The sequence below is a fragment of the Lygodium microphyllum genome, chromosome 4 (genome assembly GCF_053477565.2).
Source record: "Lygodium microphyllum isolate KBCC chromosome 4, Lygodium_microphyllum_v1.1.10, whole genome shotgun sequence".
Lineage (NCBI taxonomy): Eukaryota > Viridiplantae > Streptophyta > Polypodiopsida > Schizaeales > Lygodiaceae > Lygodium > Lygodium microphyllum.
In genome coordinates, this window is record NC_141138.1 from 119,498,894 (window position 1) to 119,517,534 (window position 18,641).

Consider the following 18,641-nt stretch of genomic DNA (forward strand, 5'->3'; position numbering starts at 1 on the left):
TTTAGCACACTAACACCGGCGCCTGTGTCTACAATTCCATTCCGAGTCATGTCTCCTAAGGCTAGGACGGGCAAAATTGCGTGCATTTCAGTGCCCTCCCAAAAAGCATTGATGTGCAAAGACTTAGGATCTACATGTAGAGTTAGACTTGGGATCCGTGTAATTGCGTCGTGATCTTGCAGATCAGTGCCCACAAGTTCCGCGTGTCCCTCGATCGAGTCTTTTAACTCTTGCCACAAGGAGTGATTTTACCTAAGCAGATCCTCCAGGCTTAGAGTTACTGGGGTGGATAGCAAAGTTGCGAGGAGGCTATTGGACCCTTCCCTTCCTCTGAGGCTCGCAGTTCTAGGCCATGCATCTTGTGTGTTCTAGTAAGCTTCCCCCTGGCCTTGCTGCTGAGCCGCTTTTAGTGGTACATGCATGTTCCCAACCTATGGTTTTGAGGGTGAGACTGGTGTGCTAACACTGGAGAAATCGTCTATGGGGTCTTCCAATATGGGTTCAGCATCTTCAAGGTGCTTTTGGGCGTCCTTGACCCACTCCTTGACCTTGGCTATAGCTTCAAGTTGCCGTTTGGGATGCGGATATTTCCCTACCTTGGCACTCCCTAGCTCTGCTGTCTTAGGAGCCGTGGTCCCTACCTTTGCGTCTGTGACCCTCTTTCCCGTTACCAGTGTAGTCGTTTCCTCGGTTTTAAGGGTTATCTTCACATTAGTTCTCTTTTTTCGTCTCCTCCGGCTTGTCTTCCCTATTGAGGTTGCATCAAGGTTACTTGGCCCTGGTAAGGAGATGCCTGCTTGTTTCGTTTGAGCTCGCGTCATGGCATGTAGTGGGATGGGCATATCCTCACTATCGAAAGCCTCAACTCCAAAGAGCCCCAAAGGCACCGATGGCATGTTGGTAGCACTTGTTGACGGCTTCTGCCTAGGACAATCAGGAAACAGATGTGTGATTCCACACTCTGTGCATCGGAGATCCGCTTTGTCCTTGTTAGCTTGTTCTCACTCTCGGCAACGTGATGAAATGTGGCCTGGGTGGCCGCAAGTCCAGTATGTGACCGGATCCTGGCTTGGCCCTTCAAAGCCTCTGCCTCGTCCTCTTCCTAAGGCCATCACTGGTACTGGCCGATAGTCCATCAGGACTGGGTTTCCCTCCTCGTCGTAGGATACATAAGGATTGACATATGCTTCTTTCTCATTGGGCTCCTCCAAAAAGTTAACAGGAGCATCGCTAGGTGGGTGAGTCACAAAAGGCTCTGGTGGCCTAGGTATGCTAGTTGGGTTCATCTCGAGCCTAGGCACGACAGGTCTTGGGTTAGTTGGTGCTAGAAGAGCTAACTGGGTTCCCCTGCCAAAGAAATTAGGTGGCCTATTGCCTAAGTGTGGAGGGTTGTACTGTTGCTTATACAGAAGTCTCCTCGGCATTCTATAGTGCGCTACATCATGTCTGAATCTACCGCAATTTGAGCACGGTCGAGATCTAGGATCTTGGCACTCCGCTGGGAGGTGATTATCACCACAGTACACACATTGTACATGCGATCTCACAGGCTTTCTAACGAGCTCTTGCAATCGCGCAATCTCCAGTCTCATCTCTGCCATCCCTTGGTCGTGGTCTACACTCTTTCCCTTGTCTTGCGCGCTAGCAGTTACTTTTTTCCCTAAGATGGTTGATCTCTCAGGGTCCCTCTGGCTCACACCATCTCGGTTGGTAATCCTCATGCTACGTTCCCTGAGTTGATCATCTACGCGTATTGCCTCCTCAAAGACTCGAGCCAGCACGTCTCATTGTAAGGTGGAGTTACTGGCCAAAGCCTTGTAGAGCTCCTCGCTTCTAATCCCGTTCATGAACACTGTAGACACTGCCCTCTCGGTGGGTCGCTCATTGGCAGGGATTCTCTTATAGAGACTGTGCACCTGGGTAATGTAATCCCTAACATCCTCCTTCTCCCTTTGACTAATATTCATCAACCTAACGATGAGGTTGTTCGAGTACCCTGCCTCCGAAAACCTCTTGATGAAGAGGCCCTTAAGACGAGCGAAGTTTGTACGTTCTCTGTCATCTAGACTAGAGTACCACGTCCTCCCCTTGTCGCCTAAGCACAGGCCAAAAGCTTGAGCTCGCTGCACAGGGTCAGTAAGGCCGTTCGCCTCACACACTTGCTTGAACTGCTCCATGAAGCTGTACGAGTCACTTCTAGGTTCGTATCGAGCCAGTTGTTTTGCTACTATGGGGATCCTAGCCTACCCTCTAGCTCCTTGCGTGACTCCCAACCCTGACAGTATCACGGTGGCTAGGGCAGTAGCACTCTGCTCCATGGATGTATTGTCCATGAGTTGCTTTGCCGCCAGTTCACTCAACGTCATGCCAGCCTCTGCTGCCCGTTCCCTTTCTACGTTCGGTCCGAACTTGGCTGCCCCAGCTAGGTCTAGTACTCGTCTAGCCTCGTACATATCCACATCTTGCTGCAGTCTTCTAGCCCTCTGCTCATGGTTGTAGGCAATTATGCCTTCCAACTCTCTCTTGATAGCTCTTTTCTCTTCTTCCAGGTTAGCCACTACTTCCTCTGCAGGTCTACCTTGGATCTTAGTCTTGATGAGTAGATTGTAGTCGTGTACCAGTTCCTGGACCGAAGTTGAAAATTCTCCTAAATCTAACTGGTCTTCCCCTTGATCGCCTCTTGATCCTGACATTGTTTCTGCTTCCAGCTCCACAAGGTTGTCGATGAATCCAATCAGCTCCTGTAGCTTCCACTCCTCTATCTTGTTGCTTCCCGTGTCTTTGCGTTTTCTCCAGGTACTACTAGTAGGGCGTTCAGGCACCTGTTTAAGTCTTGGGGTCTCCTCCTACTAGTGGGTTCCTTAATGTTATTAGGTATCCAGATGTGTTCCTTGTTATTTGAAAGCAGCGTTGATCCTTACACATACGTTGTGCTTAGTGCTTTTGTGGTGCTCGGTGCGAAAACAAGCTTTTCTCTTTTCTTGCTGTGCAGGTTTAGTGGATAACAAAAGTGAGATGCCAATGCACAAAGAGTTTAATGCAAACTCCACCTTGTTTCCACCCACGTTTTGAGCCTAATTTGAGTTTTCAACTCGGTTCCCGGCTATTCTATGGTCCTTTTGCCCCCTGAGTTTGATAAATCACTGAGGTTCTACTGGCCCAAATGGGTTCTGGGGGTGTGCAGGGTTGCGTCCTTGGGTCAGGTTTGTGGTTAGGTCAGCAAAAGATCCTTATCTTTGTGTTCTGGCAAGATGGTCCGATTCTGGGAGTCGGACCGGGATGGTCCGACTCTGAGAGTCGGACGGTTCGGTATGGTTTGACTCTAACAGTCGGACCGATTCTGGACTGGTCCGAGTCGGACAGGGGTGGGTCCGATTCTTCGTTCGAACGAGGCGTCCGATTGGACCGGATGGTCCAATTGGGTAGTTGAGTGTCCGATTATGAGGGCAGTCCGAGTGCCACGTGGCATGTCCAATCGGACTGGTCCGATTTTGGTAGTCGGACTAGGATGGTCCGGCTCAGACGGGGGTGGGTTCGATTCTTGGAATCGGACCATTGTAGGTTGGTCCGACTGCGTCGGCGGCGGGCGCGATTCCGGGGCGTTTGAATCCTCCTTACTGTCTGTTGCACTCAATCATCACAAAACATCCCATAACCAATCAGAGCGCTATTGGAACTCACTGGACTCACCTAAAATAGCATGAATCGAATACGTCTAGAATCGGGGTTGCGTTTCCTCGTCCCGTGAATTAGAAACTCTCTCTCTCTCACAAACAAAGCCAACTAAGGAAATGAGATATGTCCTGGCCTCCCATGCCTCTTAAGGCTTTTTCCCAGTACTGGAACACCTTACAGTCGGTTCCCTGTCTCTGTTTCACACAGCAGTCTGAGTCTGGTCTCCTGTTTTCCTGTTTTCAGCAGCAGCAAGAACCTCTGTTTTCTCTGGTTTTACCCTAATCTAACCTCAATCTAGTGCAGCCAATATGAAAAATAGAAATGTAGAAGAATAGTCCTAATCTAATGCTTCCAACAAACCCAAATACTTACCTGTTCCTCAGATTAAAACCTCCTAAGTCTCCTAGTTATCTCGAGCACTGGTTCAGGCTACAAACCCTACTTCCATGCTCGATCTGATGCGCTCCGTGCTCAAAGCTCAATTCCACTTGTCCCGGCAACGGAACCAAAATGTGGGAGCTCTTCAAGCTCTACCCCGAGACCTACAGACCACTTGTTACTCAAGTGTTTCGAACTGAGCAGCCATGGCTACCTCTCACATAGCCGTCGTGCAATGCCTACCTTGTGGGTGTAGTGAGCTGACGTTGATGCTCGATCGAGTACCTTCCTCTCTCTTGCACCCCTGCAGCTCCACGATCCTTGAGGCGAGCTCAAGCAACCTCAATCCCTCTTCCATGAGCTTCATCCTCCATAGCCACGTTCAAGACAAGAGGAGAGAAGAGAGGAGGGGAAGATGAAGAGAGAAGATGGAGAGCTTCTTCTCCAAGATCCCTTGCCCTCCCACGATCACTCCCTCACTCCCTCACACGCTCTCAGTCCCTCTCTCAAGCACAAGCAAGGAGGCAAGAAGGTAAGAAACAAGAGGAGAAGAAGAAGACGCTGTCTGCCACACGTGAGGATGCTCTTCTCATTCATTTTTTAAACTTTATATACATGCCCTAATTTCCATGGGCAGTCCTCCCCCTTTTTTACATGGCCGGCCCTTGGCCTAGGCCCCTTTTCTCATTGTCTGTCTATCCTCCTAGCTTCCTTTCCACCGCCTGTCTGCATTTACAAATTGCACGGGTGAGAGCCCGTCGCTCTTTTACAATATTTCAGGGTGCGCCTTTTCCATTTTAAAATGCGCCTTTCCGCTTCGGTATTTGCCCTGGACTTTTGTCTTTTCCACATTCTTTTGCTTTCTTGGTGTTGGGCTTTCTTCGTGTTGGGGTTAACAGCTGGAAACAATGTCCTTGAAATCTTCTCCCCAGCCTCTTTGTCGTAGCAAGGCACAACATGACTAGCATGATGCCAAAGACACACAGTAAGATCAAGTACCTATTCACGAGTGGAAATAGAATAAGTGATCCATGCTTTTATTTAAAGCATGTAACACAAACTTTATTTAGAGCATACAACCATACGTTCAATGTATCCAACTTTGTTATCTTACCACCTCTCTAGTAACAGGATGTTGATAAGCCTTGGAGTCACACATGAGTGTCCAAGTGCGGTGAAGCACAAGCCCCACTCTTGCCACATCCATAATAAACTCACCTATATGCTTTGCTAAGTACATAATGACTAAGAATCCTTGGTCGGCCAAATACTCGCGAGCAAGGTCCATACAACCCATAACTAGACCCTTTGAGAACGTGTTCCACTTGGGAATAGTCATGCCCTCTAAAAACAACATTGGCGTTATGATATATGAGAAGTGAGTTTGATGTAAACCTTGTGTGATAGAAAGGATAACTTACCCAATGGGATGGGACCTAGAGCATCCACAAGCAAGCTCGTAGGAAAATCTGCAAATATCAATCGAGCCACCTCTGGACATGGAACTCCATCTTTGCTATAAAGATGCATCTTTTGTGTTGCAAAAAACTTGTTGATGCTATACACAAAACAACATAGTCATTAATGCAAAGTAAACGATGATACAATGCTATATGCAACAGGTAAATTGATGTTCTTGCAATATGTAGTTGTCATGTCTACTGATCAAGGGCAAATCTATCAATTTGGGTCACATCCACTAATAGAGCATCGAAATATGTTTGATATTGGAACCCTACAACAATTATTTCAAAGTAATTTATTTTTAATACTCATACACAACTATCTTCATGGGCGACCAAATTAATTTCAAGTTAATATAAGACTTCTCCTACTAAACGGGTCATAGGTCGCCTCTCCCAATTCTCTCGACCAAGAGATGACTCTGCAACAAAGGAGGTGGTGGGCGCCATAGAGGACTCTGACACATTTTTTCTCCCTAGATCTATAGAGGTGTCTAGTTCTCCCATAAGCCCTTTGCCTCTCTTGTCAACAATGCTAGCAAGGGGGTAGTAGTGGCTCTGGTAGTAGCTTCAATAGCATGTGCATTACCTTGAGTACCTTGGGTGGCATGTGTAGCATCCTTGCTAGCTTCACTAGCATGAGTACTTCCTTCTGCACCTTTGGTATCCTTGGTTTCTTGCTCCTCTACAGTGGTGGGTGCGGTAAGTGGTTCATGAGTATCAACTTCCTCCTTGAATCCTACATAGTATCATTCACCCTTAGATTCCCATGCATGAGCACAAAAACTATTGCTACAAAAGCGACGAGATGTTTACATAGATTGAAGTACTTACTCTCATGCATATCTTTCTCTTGCTTAGGGATAACCCCCACAAGGTAATCCAGCCACCAAGGGCAAACACTTGCCTCCCATGCCGTCAATTTTCTCTCACGTAATGATGGAGAATACATAGTGTTCTCGTCACGAACATCAATCCACTCTCTTGTGAATTGCGGAGCTGCATCCAGCCTCTTCTCTTCTACACATTGTAGTATCCACCTACAACATTCTTGCTAATTATGCAAGCAAATGCATGCAATCTAATATGAAAATTAGACACACAATCTCCTTTATATAAGACAATAGTTTTATAATAATAAACCAACCACCCAACCTCGAGCTTTCATGTGGAGCTTAGAATAGAAAAATCAATAACATAAATAGGCTTTCAAGTGCCATTATATCTACTACATTTAAGATGAAGAGTTTACAAGTAATGTTCCTTTGATCAAAGCGGGTGTTTTAACGTTCAAAATAGAAAAATAGTTTTGATGCTAACCTATAAATCACATGTTTGGCTGAACGTAAGCTCTGGCATCTTCTCTGCAACATCTGAAGATTTCATTCCATCCAAAGGTGTACAAAAGCCTACACAAGTTTCACAAGCGCTTAACATTAGCACATATACATTTTAAGAAAGAACTTAAGAAAGCAATATGAATGCACTGCATTGAGTCAACCTGCATGACATGATTCTTCATGTTAAGCTTAAAGAACTCCTCAAATGAATCTGGTAGCTGTGGACCTTCTACTTGTATCCTTTCAATCTGAAGCAGTGCCTCTGAATGCAAGTGAGCCCAATATGTCTCTTTCTTCATGTAAAACCGAAAGAGCTTATAATCACCAAAATGTGGGTATTGGGAGTCTTTGGCCTTTGTGAGACTCATAAGATGCAACAATATTTTTTTCATGTGATGCCGAAAAATATACGCAAATAGAAAGCATTGAAGAAAAAAGTATCACATACACACAACTTGCGTTATATATACAAAATACCTTTCCGTAGGGATTTTTGAGCTTGTGAGACAATACAACTTGTCTCTTGTGATCTTGAGCATGCTTGCATCATCCCACTTTAGCCCAAATAACAACTTAAAGAACTCATCACCATTTTGGGGATTAGCAATGGATAGGTACTTGTAACCCCCTATCCTTAAGGCGCTCCTCTTCCACCCTTGTAGCCTTCTCCAAACGTTTCTTCCTCTCTACCTCATCTAGACCAAGAGCCTCAAGCTTCGCAGTTTCTTTTGAGATGGAGACATGAAATTCATCCTATCATTCAAAAAAAAAAAACTAAATTAGAGATAGAAAAGCACATCTCATACAAGTGAGCCATAGATAGAAAATCACCTTCCATACAAGCTGAGATATTAAACCGCAAGGAGAGTTATACCATGGAGCAACACCATGATAATATCTTGCCTCTATACTCATCTCAACCTCAACCCACTTCCTCATGGCTGGACTCAATCTATCTAGAGTGGAGTCTTTGTTTGCAGTACCAAACTTTTGAGACATATACACCTCATGCACAATATTTGGAGTAACATGAGCTCTGGAAATACTATTGAAAACAAACAGAAGCATAATTTGAGAATGTAAGTGTAACATATTACAAAGAGGAGCATAGTTAAAGGAAGAAGACTTATGCGTTGGTGGTGTCTAGTGTGAGTAGTAGCTCTGCTTCCTTCGTCTTTGGCACCTCAATGAATTGGCATCGTACACTAACATGGTAGTGAGCATAGTCGGAGTACTCTGTAATTGAAAACCAACTAACATAAGAATGGGATACAAACATTCAATACTTGCATGTATAGTGGACAACTTACTTTCTTTGATGCGTTTTCACCATGTCTTAAGCCTTTGGTTTCCATCCCAAACCAATAACTTTTTACCCTTAAGGTCTTGCCACTCTCTTCCAAGAGCCCTCTCAAAGTCCTCATTTCTTTGACGCCATATTGGACCCCATTCATCTAGATTGCTGGCTGTCACAGACATGGTCTCCCCTCTTGGGGACACAAGGAAGTGTCCCATAGTCTCAAGATAACCAGTGGAATCAAAGGAAGGAATCAACCACTAGGCATCATCCGTAGCAAATCTGATTGCCTCATGAGCCACCAATCTGCAAAGAGGCACAAGAGGAGGCAACATCCTCTTTTTTATATAAAATTGACTCAGCACTTCCTTCATCAGGCCTAGAGAGACTTGCTTGCCTAAGTTCCTTGAGTGCTTCGTTTCTTTTTCATCATCATTCTCCCCTTCATCACTATCACCACTCACCTCTTCTTTGTCATCTAGATTATCATGTTGCACATTAGTCTCTGTAGGAGCAGATATTAATAAGTAACAATAAAAAACAGTAGCATTAAACCAATCATATATAATGGGTAGACAATATATACATAGATAAAACAATACATAACAATGAACAAACAGTCATATGTAAATGAAATGGACATATAAGTGACTACCTGTGTGCTCCGCAACCCCGTCAATTGTATTGGAGTCCCCATCCACTTGTGCTTCGTCATCAATGTAGACACATCTTTTTGCACCACGTCCTTTCTTTGTTGAAGGAGTGTCCACTTATCTCAAACGCGATGATGCTTCTTGCTCTAAGATCCGCCCAGGAACACATCCTGAATGTAGCTTCATACAGACTTCACGGCTACTATGAGGTGACACACATTTCTTTCTCTTTCTAAGCACTCTTTTAGGTGTCATAACTTTCTCTGCACTTGCAAATAGATACACAATCAACCTCTTTAAGCTTAATAACCCCATTTTTTGTTATCTCATGATACACAATGAACCTCTTAAAGTTAGAAAATTCATGAATGGTGCTTGTGCAAGGTGCTAAATGCCTCTAGCTATGAAAATGCTCATAAAAGTATTCGTACAATTAGCCTTTTCTCATTGTTTGGATTTAACTAAAGTATATACGCTATGGAACAACTGAATGTGAGTGACCTTTGGACAAGAGTATTTCACGAAGATATTGTGTTTAATAGCACTTACTTTGTTAATTAAGGTGGTGAAGGATAGGGATGTTTACTATTTATAAGACCTTTACTTTGAAGGACTTAATGCTATAGGAAACATGTGGAATGTTTTGACTATTGAACTTTAACATTTAGTATGGCTCATGTCTACACAACAAATTTCCCTGAGCTGAATGAAGGGATCATAAGATGTGATATCGCGTGAATGCAGCTTGAATGTCACTTGCTAGGAACATTTTAAGTCAACAATCCATCCTTTTGAAATGACAAATAGTTCTTCCCAAATGTAGCAACACGGTGTTCCTTTTGCTTGGATGATCTAAGTTGTTAGAACATTTTCCATTCTGCATTTGTGGTTCTACCTACTCCACTCGATAACCTAGAAAATATTACAGATGATCGTAGTGGAGGTAGACCTTTCATGGAGTTCCTTACAGCAGCCAAATACAACAAGACTTTTAATTGAAGCCCACCCATTGTCCGCGTCCATGCGGACGATTGGGAGGCTCCCACCCTCGATGTTTTGTCGTCGACTTACAAGACAATTTACAAGCATTTTAAGCCTAATGCAAGCACTACGTAAGCGAAATATGCTCGTAAGGGCGAACATGTGCAGTAAAAAATTCAAAGGAAAGCACGCTTAATAGACCAAAGCAAAATGCACCAAAAAGAAAATGAGTGCATAAGCCCACCCATCGTCTGCATGGATGTGGATGATTGGGGGGCTTCAATGTCAATGATTGGGACGCGGACGACGCGGATGAGCTGCACGATGCCACACGGACGAGTTGCATGATGCCATGCGGACGATGCGGATGAGCTGCGCGATGCCACGAGGACGACGGGATGAGCTGCACGACGAACTGATGGGGCGAGAGCTGTGAGCATTTTGCTTCAGAGAGGCGTACCTCAACAAGGGCGAGATGATGGTGCGAGAGCTGCGAGCTGATGGGGCAGGAGCTAATGGGGCAAGAGTTGCAGAGCGTTCCTCAAGGGCAGAGCCGTGGTTTGAGGAGGGTCCAGGCTGCAGGTCCACGAAGGAGGGACGCGGGTCGAAAAACACGTGAGAGAGAGAGTGTATGTGTGTGTCACGAGAGAGAGAGAGAGAGAGGGAGAGAAGGGAGAGAGAGAGTTAGTGTCTAAGTCTTTTTGCCTTGGTCTAGCTATATATATATATATATATATAGAGAGAGAGAGAGAGAGAGAGTAATAAGCTAGTTAGTCTCTCTCTCGTAAGTTAGCTAGTCTCATAAATAGTTAGATATATAGTTAGACACGTAGTTAGCCGTTAAATAACTAGGTAATTAATACAACATAAATAAATCTTAAAAACATTAATTTAATCTAATTTACAACATTATTTTGAAAAACTCATGGGGCGAGAGCTCTTAATTATGAGTGCATAGTTGGTTATTTAGTTAGATATATAGTCAGAAATGTAGTTGGACGTTGAAAAACTCACAAATAAAAACCTCGCGAAGACAGAGAATGAGAGAATGATAGAGGGCAATAAAGGTGAAAGATGGTGGGTGATTGAGTCGTAAATTTTTCTTTTAATTTTTGATGATTATGCTTATTTATTATTGCTCTTAAATGTCGATGAATGATTGTGGCTCTTAAATTTTGATGAGTGTGCATATTCATTATTTAGTCATCTCTGCTTGTAGTGACGGTTGCTATAGCTTTGAGGTTATTCTAACCCTCTTGTAACTTCCTCCATGCCTCCCTTTTTTCTCTACACGGTCATCCGACGGTGAACTGTTGCCTTCTCTTCATCAAATACACACTGTGAGCTCTATTCAGAGTTTTCTTCTCTTCATCAAATACTAACCCACCAGAGGGCACAACATGTCGAGTTTTGCTATTTTAACATGGAGACTAGCCAGTGATTACTTAGAGCACAGGGTTTCATTAAGAAATGGAGAGGTTCTTTTGAGTGAGTACTACCTACAGAATCTATTGCCTCCAACACAAAAATTCCAGGGGTTGCAAGCCGTCATAGAGAATGATGGTGGAGCAAACAACGTCATCGTGTCTCCAAGATGGGATCATCAAGGGCATGCGCACTATTTGATTGATAGTACATTATCAGCCACCTACTCTATCATGCACTCAAATGACTATGTGTACATCTCTAATAGTATTGAGTCAATAGAAGATGAGATTGACAACCACATTGATTGTACTCCTGATTGTAGCAAATCAACTCCAGTGTGTCTTGACATACCCTCAGATAACAAGAAGGATGTTGATGAAGTAACGATTTCAATAGGTGCATGCAATGATGGAGGGATCCATAAGGATCTACATGACACAAATGTCGAGGAGGACCTATGTGTGGGTAGCCAAAGAGAGGACTTATCTTCCTATGATAACTCCATTGCAGCCTTCATTGAGGAGAAAGCTAGAACGGGTAGATTGAAAAAATTACTAGCGCTCTATGGACCTCCACGAAGGGTGGATGAGCTCCCAATCGAGTATAATGGTACAGTTGCTTTTGAGCTTCCAGCCACACATAGCAAGAAACGAATGATGGGTATGGAACAAAAATATGATGGTCACCTGTGGGGTCGCGGCCCTCACAAACAAATATGGCAATTGAGTGCACTGTGCGCTTGAGCTATTGTCTTGGAAGTCTTCAATGTCTCAGGATCACTTGTCCTTACTACATAACCGAGGAAAAATACAATGATGTTTTTTTCCATGGTCACTTGGATGGAACCGTGAGCATGGGTTATCCTACAAGTGAGGGAAACTCCAAGATAACATGTCACTATTGTCAAAATGTTGCTACTTGTGCAACCATTTGCAAATGCATGATCTATTATGTGTTGCCACTGGATCCTACAATGACACATTTGGTGATCCCTGTTGGGGAGCATGCTCACAGTGTTCAACAAGGCACAAAGAGAGCAACCCTTGACAAGGTGCGGAGGCTTGTGAGCACGGTCCTAAAGATCGAAAAGGGAGGCCCATGAAAAATACAAATGCTAGTCACTCGGCAAATGTTGTTTGAATCTTTAACAAAAGAAGACAAGTTGGAGGCGACTGAGGTGAACCTTAATCATTTTCTAGAAGAAATGATGCCACTTGTGCAGAATAAAGGGTAAGCTTGTGCATTATTATTTTCTGCTTACAATGTATGTCCTGTATTTGAAATAACCATCTAATAAATACATAGGTTCAAAGGCATTGTTTCACAAGAGAGAGCCAAACAAGGTCAAGTGGTTGGTGATGGGTATGACAACATACTTCTTTTGCAAAAACGTTGTGTCTTCCCATTTTTCCATGGAAGTAGATTTCCGGGACAAGGTGATGCCAAGGAGAAGTGCTACTTGTTTAAAATTTCCACCAAGGGATCAACATCAGGGGTGGACTTAGTGAATCTTATGAGGCGAATAGGGACTGGAGATTAACGACGTGCATGGGTGCACTTTGATCATACCCATAGGATTGATGGGTGGGCAACTATGTCTTGTTCAGTTTATGATCACGGGTATGTGGCAACATAATTAAAGCTTGTATTGAAATTAAATTGTTGTTAATGAACACTATACTAATGTACCAATCATGAACTAGCATGAGAGCATTATAGGTAACTGCAATATGTGAATTTAAAGAGGAGGACGAAGAGTCTCAAATCCTGTTTTGGAGAAATTTGAATTCTGTCATGGTTCAATGTGACCATGATCCACCTGACTTTGCTAGATTTATGTCCAATGAGGCAAGTGCAAATTGGATGGCAATAAGGGCTGTGTACAATGGAGGACCTCATAACATAATGGAAGGGAGGGAGCGCTCTTGTCTTTTTCATTGGGAGCAAAGTTTGCAAAAGCATACCAAGAAATTAGTCACTGTGGATAAACAAATGCATCACATTGAATTGTGTGAAGAATGAAGGCTAACAACGACGACTCAACTAGCCTCACTTCATGCCTCTGCTATCCGAGATTGGTGGGCACGAAATGTAAACAAGGAACACATCAAGGCTTTGGATAGGTGGTTGAAATGGTGGGAGCAAAGAATTGCCCCACTGGGGAGGAATTGAATCTCATGTAAGTGTGTCATTTTTTCCAGCTCATTAAGATTTGTTGCACAATGTAGCAATGGGGAGAGCTACTGATTCTATTTTTGGATTTGACTCCGCAGGCTAACAAAAGTCCTTGGGAACATGCTCAAATTCCAAGCATAAACTTATCAAAAAGTGTCCATGCTAGTTGGTTAGCGGGTGAGGGTGGAAAACGAAAGATATCACTTTATGATGCATGTGTTAGTGATGTTTTGAATGCATATATTCAATGTGCAAAGAGGTTGGGCTATACCACAAGGAGGTTTATTGGATCTGGGCCTTCTATGGAGTCTTTGTTGGCTAGTGCCAGCAAAAGGGAATCCCCAAATCCCACCTCTGTTGCACGTGTGTTGCAAGGTGTTGTAGTTGGAAGTCATTTGTACGAGGAGCCTATAATGCAAGGTGATAGGGAGATTGTGCAAAGAAAAAAGAAGGGAGGTGGAGCAACTGTAAGTTCTCATAGACCGGGGTACATGATGGAGTCAAGGCAAAGGAAAATCAGGGGCAGGCCGTGGAGTATACAATTTGACGATGGAAAGATGGAAGATATATGTATCCAAGAGGATGAGGAGATACCAATCAAGCCCTTTGCAAGTGGAGTAAGTGCACTAGATGCGAGAACATCAACCCACGTAGAAGAGGTAGAAGGAGCATAGGAGGAGTGGGCTTTACGAAGGACACCACCTAACTGTGTGAGAAAGTGTTTTGGTATGAATCATGATGTCAAGCATACAAACACTGTGCAGAAACAAGTGATAGTATCACCAATTGTTCCATCTTTGTGGCCAGTTGATATAGGAACAAATATATCAAAGGAAGAGTGTAGTAGCCTAAGACAGGCTGGTTTCAAATTTGCTTGCTTTATAGCACCACCAAGGAACGAGAAGAGCAAACCTCCTATTTCTACAGAATGTGGTTCAAGTGGGAGAAGACGCAAGTGGAGACATGGAATTTCCAAAGATGCACAAAAGAGAATAGAGGCAGCTGGTTGCATGGGTTTGACATTCTTGGAAGAGGTAGTACAACTTGAGAGACAACATTCAGTATTTCGAGTCTTGAGAGAGAGTTGTTATGATGTGCACATCAAAGAAGAGCCTAGGTGCACTTGTCTTGATTTTTCAAAAAAGAGAATCTACCCAAAAGGCATTTCTTGCTTGCAAACATATATATTATGTGTACATGCACATACTTGGCCTTCAACCCAAGGAGCACATGGTCATATATCAGCCTGCACTAACTCCCACTAACCTTGCGTTTGTGTTAGGGCAAACACGTAAGATATGCCCTGTTATGTAGGAAGCCCAAAGTAAGCATGGCTCATTCATTGTTCTGGCCAACTCATCATCATGCACTTCATTAGGGTGTGACATGTCCTTTTTGTTACATGAAGATCGATCAAGGCGTAGCAATCTTGGGACCTTTCTAGATATTGTACTCCTTTTGGGTAATGCAAAACTTTGGAATGTTATTATTTGTTGTGATTATTCAGCACCATTGCTCCCTTTACTGTGAATGGTTTAGTATTCTCCTTGGGAGCTCCCAAATGATGATGCATGCATGATGCACAATATATGTTTATGTTAAAGAAGAGCAGTAGTGCGTGACATGTCGTTTGTAGAAAGCATCCAAGGTTGTTTCAAAAAGCTCTAAAAATCAATTTCAATTGCAAAAGAACGAAATCAAAAGCTCGCAAAAATAACACACCCCAAAAGTTGAGGTTTAGGGATGGTGATGCCAATATATTTAAAGAGACAGTTGCTAAATTTCATAAGTCCATGGTGGAGGCATGGACTACAAATAGCATAACACACTACATGGTCAGTATTGCCACCATTACAAAAAAAAATCATCATGTCGAATTAGTTTGTGTTTCTAATCTCTCTTCTTGTGCAGTATATACTTGAAGCACATGGTCCATACTTTGCAAATCAGGGAAGTTTGGCAGTATCATCAACTTAAGGCATGGAATGATCTCATTGGCAAGCTCACTGTGCTTTTCAAAAGGCAATTAATCATGGAGGTGGCATCAATGATTTCAATTCTATGAGGCAATTATTACAATGGTAGTATAGGAGATTAGAGATATGATACGAGGAAAAAGAAAAGAAGTCCAAAACCGCTCAAGCGGAATTTATAAGTAGGGCAATATATGAAATGAGAAAAGCAAGATATGAAAACAACACAGCTAGACAACGCGATGCAGAATGGTCGACAACCTAAGAGAGAGATGGCAAGAAATGGAGACCTAGATAAAGATAATACTTTTGATGCATTTAGAGTCAACGAGTGAGCACACGTTCTAAGGATATGACACATCAATACTTCTACCTTTAACATGAGATGTCTTTTGCAAATTTTGTTTAAAATTTCCAATGTTTGTCACTATGTTTTTCAAATTCTATTTCAGACTATGTTTTTAAGTTACGAAAAGTCAATTTCAAAATCCTAAGACAAAGATATGAAAATTCCAAACCTTGGAACATTCACTAGCCTAGATAGAGAGGGGCATGAGGGGGGTGGTAGGAGAGAGAGAGAGAGACAGGAATGGGGTGGGGTGGAGAAATGAAATGAAATGATAATTTTAAAGTTCATTTACACCACAATAAGTTTAAAAGTTTTGTACTTAAGCCAAGTCTCTCCTTTCATTTTTTTCCATTACTCTTCACTCTACCCTCCACCTTTCTATCCTTTATCATCACAACCATGGCACGTTCCAAGCTTCCTATCAAGAAGGCACCTACAAAAGCAAGAGCTCAATACTCTTCTGAATCTAGTGAGCATATTGTGAGTGACAAAGGTCCCCTAGAGGCCGACAATGATGGCCTTACTGCAGCTAATACTGGTGGCACTATTGTGTCTAACAATGGTGACCCTAGTGTGGTCAATAATGATGGTTTGCCATTGTCCAGAAATGGTGGTCCACATGCTCCAGTTGCTCCACCTCTCACTACTACTCCAACTGGTAATACACGTCCTCCAACATATAAGAAGCGAAGATGGAGACCATGCACAGTTGCGCTACACCTGAGATAAGGAAATTCCAAAAGAGTGCTAACTTGATTATTCCTAAGGCACCATTCTCTAGGTTGGTGCGAGAAATACTGCAAGATCTATAGTTAGGGCATCATCACAAGTTCTTTTCAAGGAACCAAGCAAGGAATGTGGGGTGATGGTCAAGCCAAGCCTTGCTTGCTCTCCAAGAAGCAACTGAAAGTTAGTTGATTGATCTAATGAGTGATTATCAACTTTTTGCCATTGGTCCATAGAGGCTAGATGTATGCCCTGAAGACTCTAGAAGATAGACAAATGATGTATGCTCTAGGAAGAGATGCTCAAAATCCCATATGCATAGTGAGGTACAATGGTACGATCCAAAAAGCTATAAATGCATGTACTTGACACTCATTTTAACATATGGTACAATCAGTTTGAGTCACTCAAGAATGTGTTTATGAGTCCAAGCTAATCTATCTTGGAACCTAATTCACTTGAGCTCAAATTTCTCATTCTAATCATGTATAGTATGTTTGATTTCTGTCCACCATAGCTCATCTAGTTCTAGGTCCATGATTCTCAACATGGTATCAGAGCCATGGATGAGCTAGGTAGCTAGTGGTGTGGTTTCTTTTGTTTGGCTTTAGGGCCAATGACCTCAAGATCAAACTTGAAAAAAAATTTCCTTCAATTCAACTAGCTGTTCTTGATCAAGAGGTGCACGAGCCATGGCGAGGGACTTCTTGGAAAAATGGGTTGGATCATAGGGATGGAGTACAAGAGCCTAGTTATTTTACTAGAAATGCCCCCTTAAATGCTAAAGAGATACATACTAGGTCTCATCAATATTCAATCGCAGGGTATAATAACCCTGAGGCACAGAGATCATATGCTTTCTTCAGATAATCCACCGGACGGATAGTGAAGGTGGAGAGCATATGACACATAGAGTAGATACCAATAACAACGGTTTGATCGAGTCTCAAGAGTTTGTTGATCTTCATGCCTCTGATTTGAGCAAGAAACATCCATCACCATACACAGAAGAGTAGTTACAGGCTCTTTTTCATGCATTTGATATCAATGGCAATGGCTTTATTATAGCATCGGAGCTGGCTCATTCAATGGCAAGGCTTAGACATGCACTCATAGATAAGGAGCTCACTGAAATGATAAAAGAGGCAGACATAGATGGTGATGGAAGAGTATGCTATTCAAAAATTGCAATTGCAATCACTTCTACTATTTTTGAAGCTGTATCAAGCCTTGGATCAGCAGCTTGAGTCATTCTATTATGCTAACAGTCAACAGAGACAGAGAAAAGAATAGGAGTCAAGAGGAGATAAAGAAGAGAGAAATCAATAGAGTCCCCTCCACAGTCGCAGCTAGAATAGTGACCTGCTGATTGAAATCGCGCCATTTTCTGGTGGCTATCTCTGTTCGTCTCATGATTCAGTGTCATTATCTTTTTAAAAAAAATCTAAGGTTGAAAATCCTTATCACTAAAGCCTCTTCACAGAAATCATTTCTCACACTAAGCTTTGCCTTCATACACACTAAAATAGATTTTATCTTGCTTGCACACACATAAAAAGGTGCTTGAATCCTTGCAAAAACTCATCAAGCATCTATGTCATCAAGTATTTGTTACACTAACACTACGCATCCATTCCAATATTTGTTAAAACATCTTGTAATTAAGATTAGACACTGCCTGAGTATACTCGTGGTAAGACCTTCCCATATCCCAAAATTGAAATGATTTGCTTATACCATGCCATGTCAAGCCATGTACTCCAAATTCGAGAGATATCCAAAGACAAATATGTTCATCTTGTATGCCAAAAACATTGCAACATCCATGCTAAGCCAAAGGCCAATCCTATGTATGGCAAAGAAAGCTTGTCGAAAGCCATGTACCTATAAAGAAAAAAAGATTGTGTCAAGAAGACTGGAGTAAAAGGCATATACCACATATCGATAAAAGGGATAAGGAGCACAACAAAAGCCAAGGAGCATGAAGATAAAGAAGTTCAAGAAGATAAGAAGATCAAAGGTTGCCAAAGAAGAAGCAAAACAAAAAGGATGAAGCAAAATATTTTCCGCTGCTACAAACCAACAAAATGTTTTTGCAAAAAAATTCTTATAAAAAGGCTCAAATTCCATGAGTGTATTTGTTTCCCATAGTGGATTTAAAACCCTTACAAAAAATGTAAAGTTTCAAGCCTTAACTTGACTA

At 42.6% G+C, this 18,641-nt stretch overlaps 1 pseudogene; it reads left to right on the plus strand.

The window, feature by feature from the left end:
- The window catches only part of LOC148037535 (putative calcium-binding protein CML11), a 260,777-nt pseudogene extending 243,092 nt beyond the window's left edge, over positions 1-17,685 (plus strand).
- Positions 17,686-18,641: the final 956 nt, after the last annotated feature.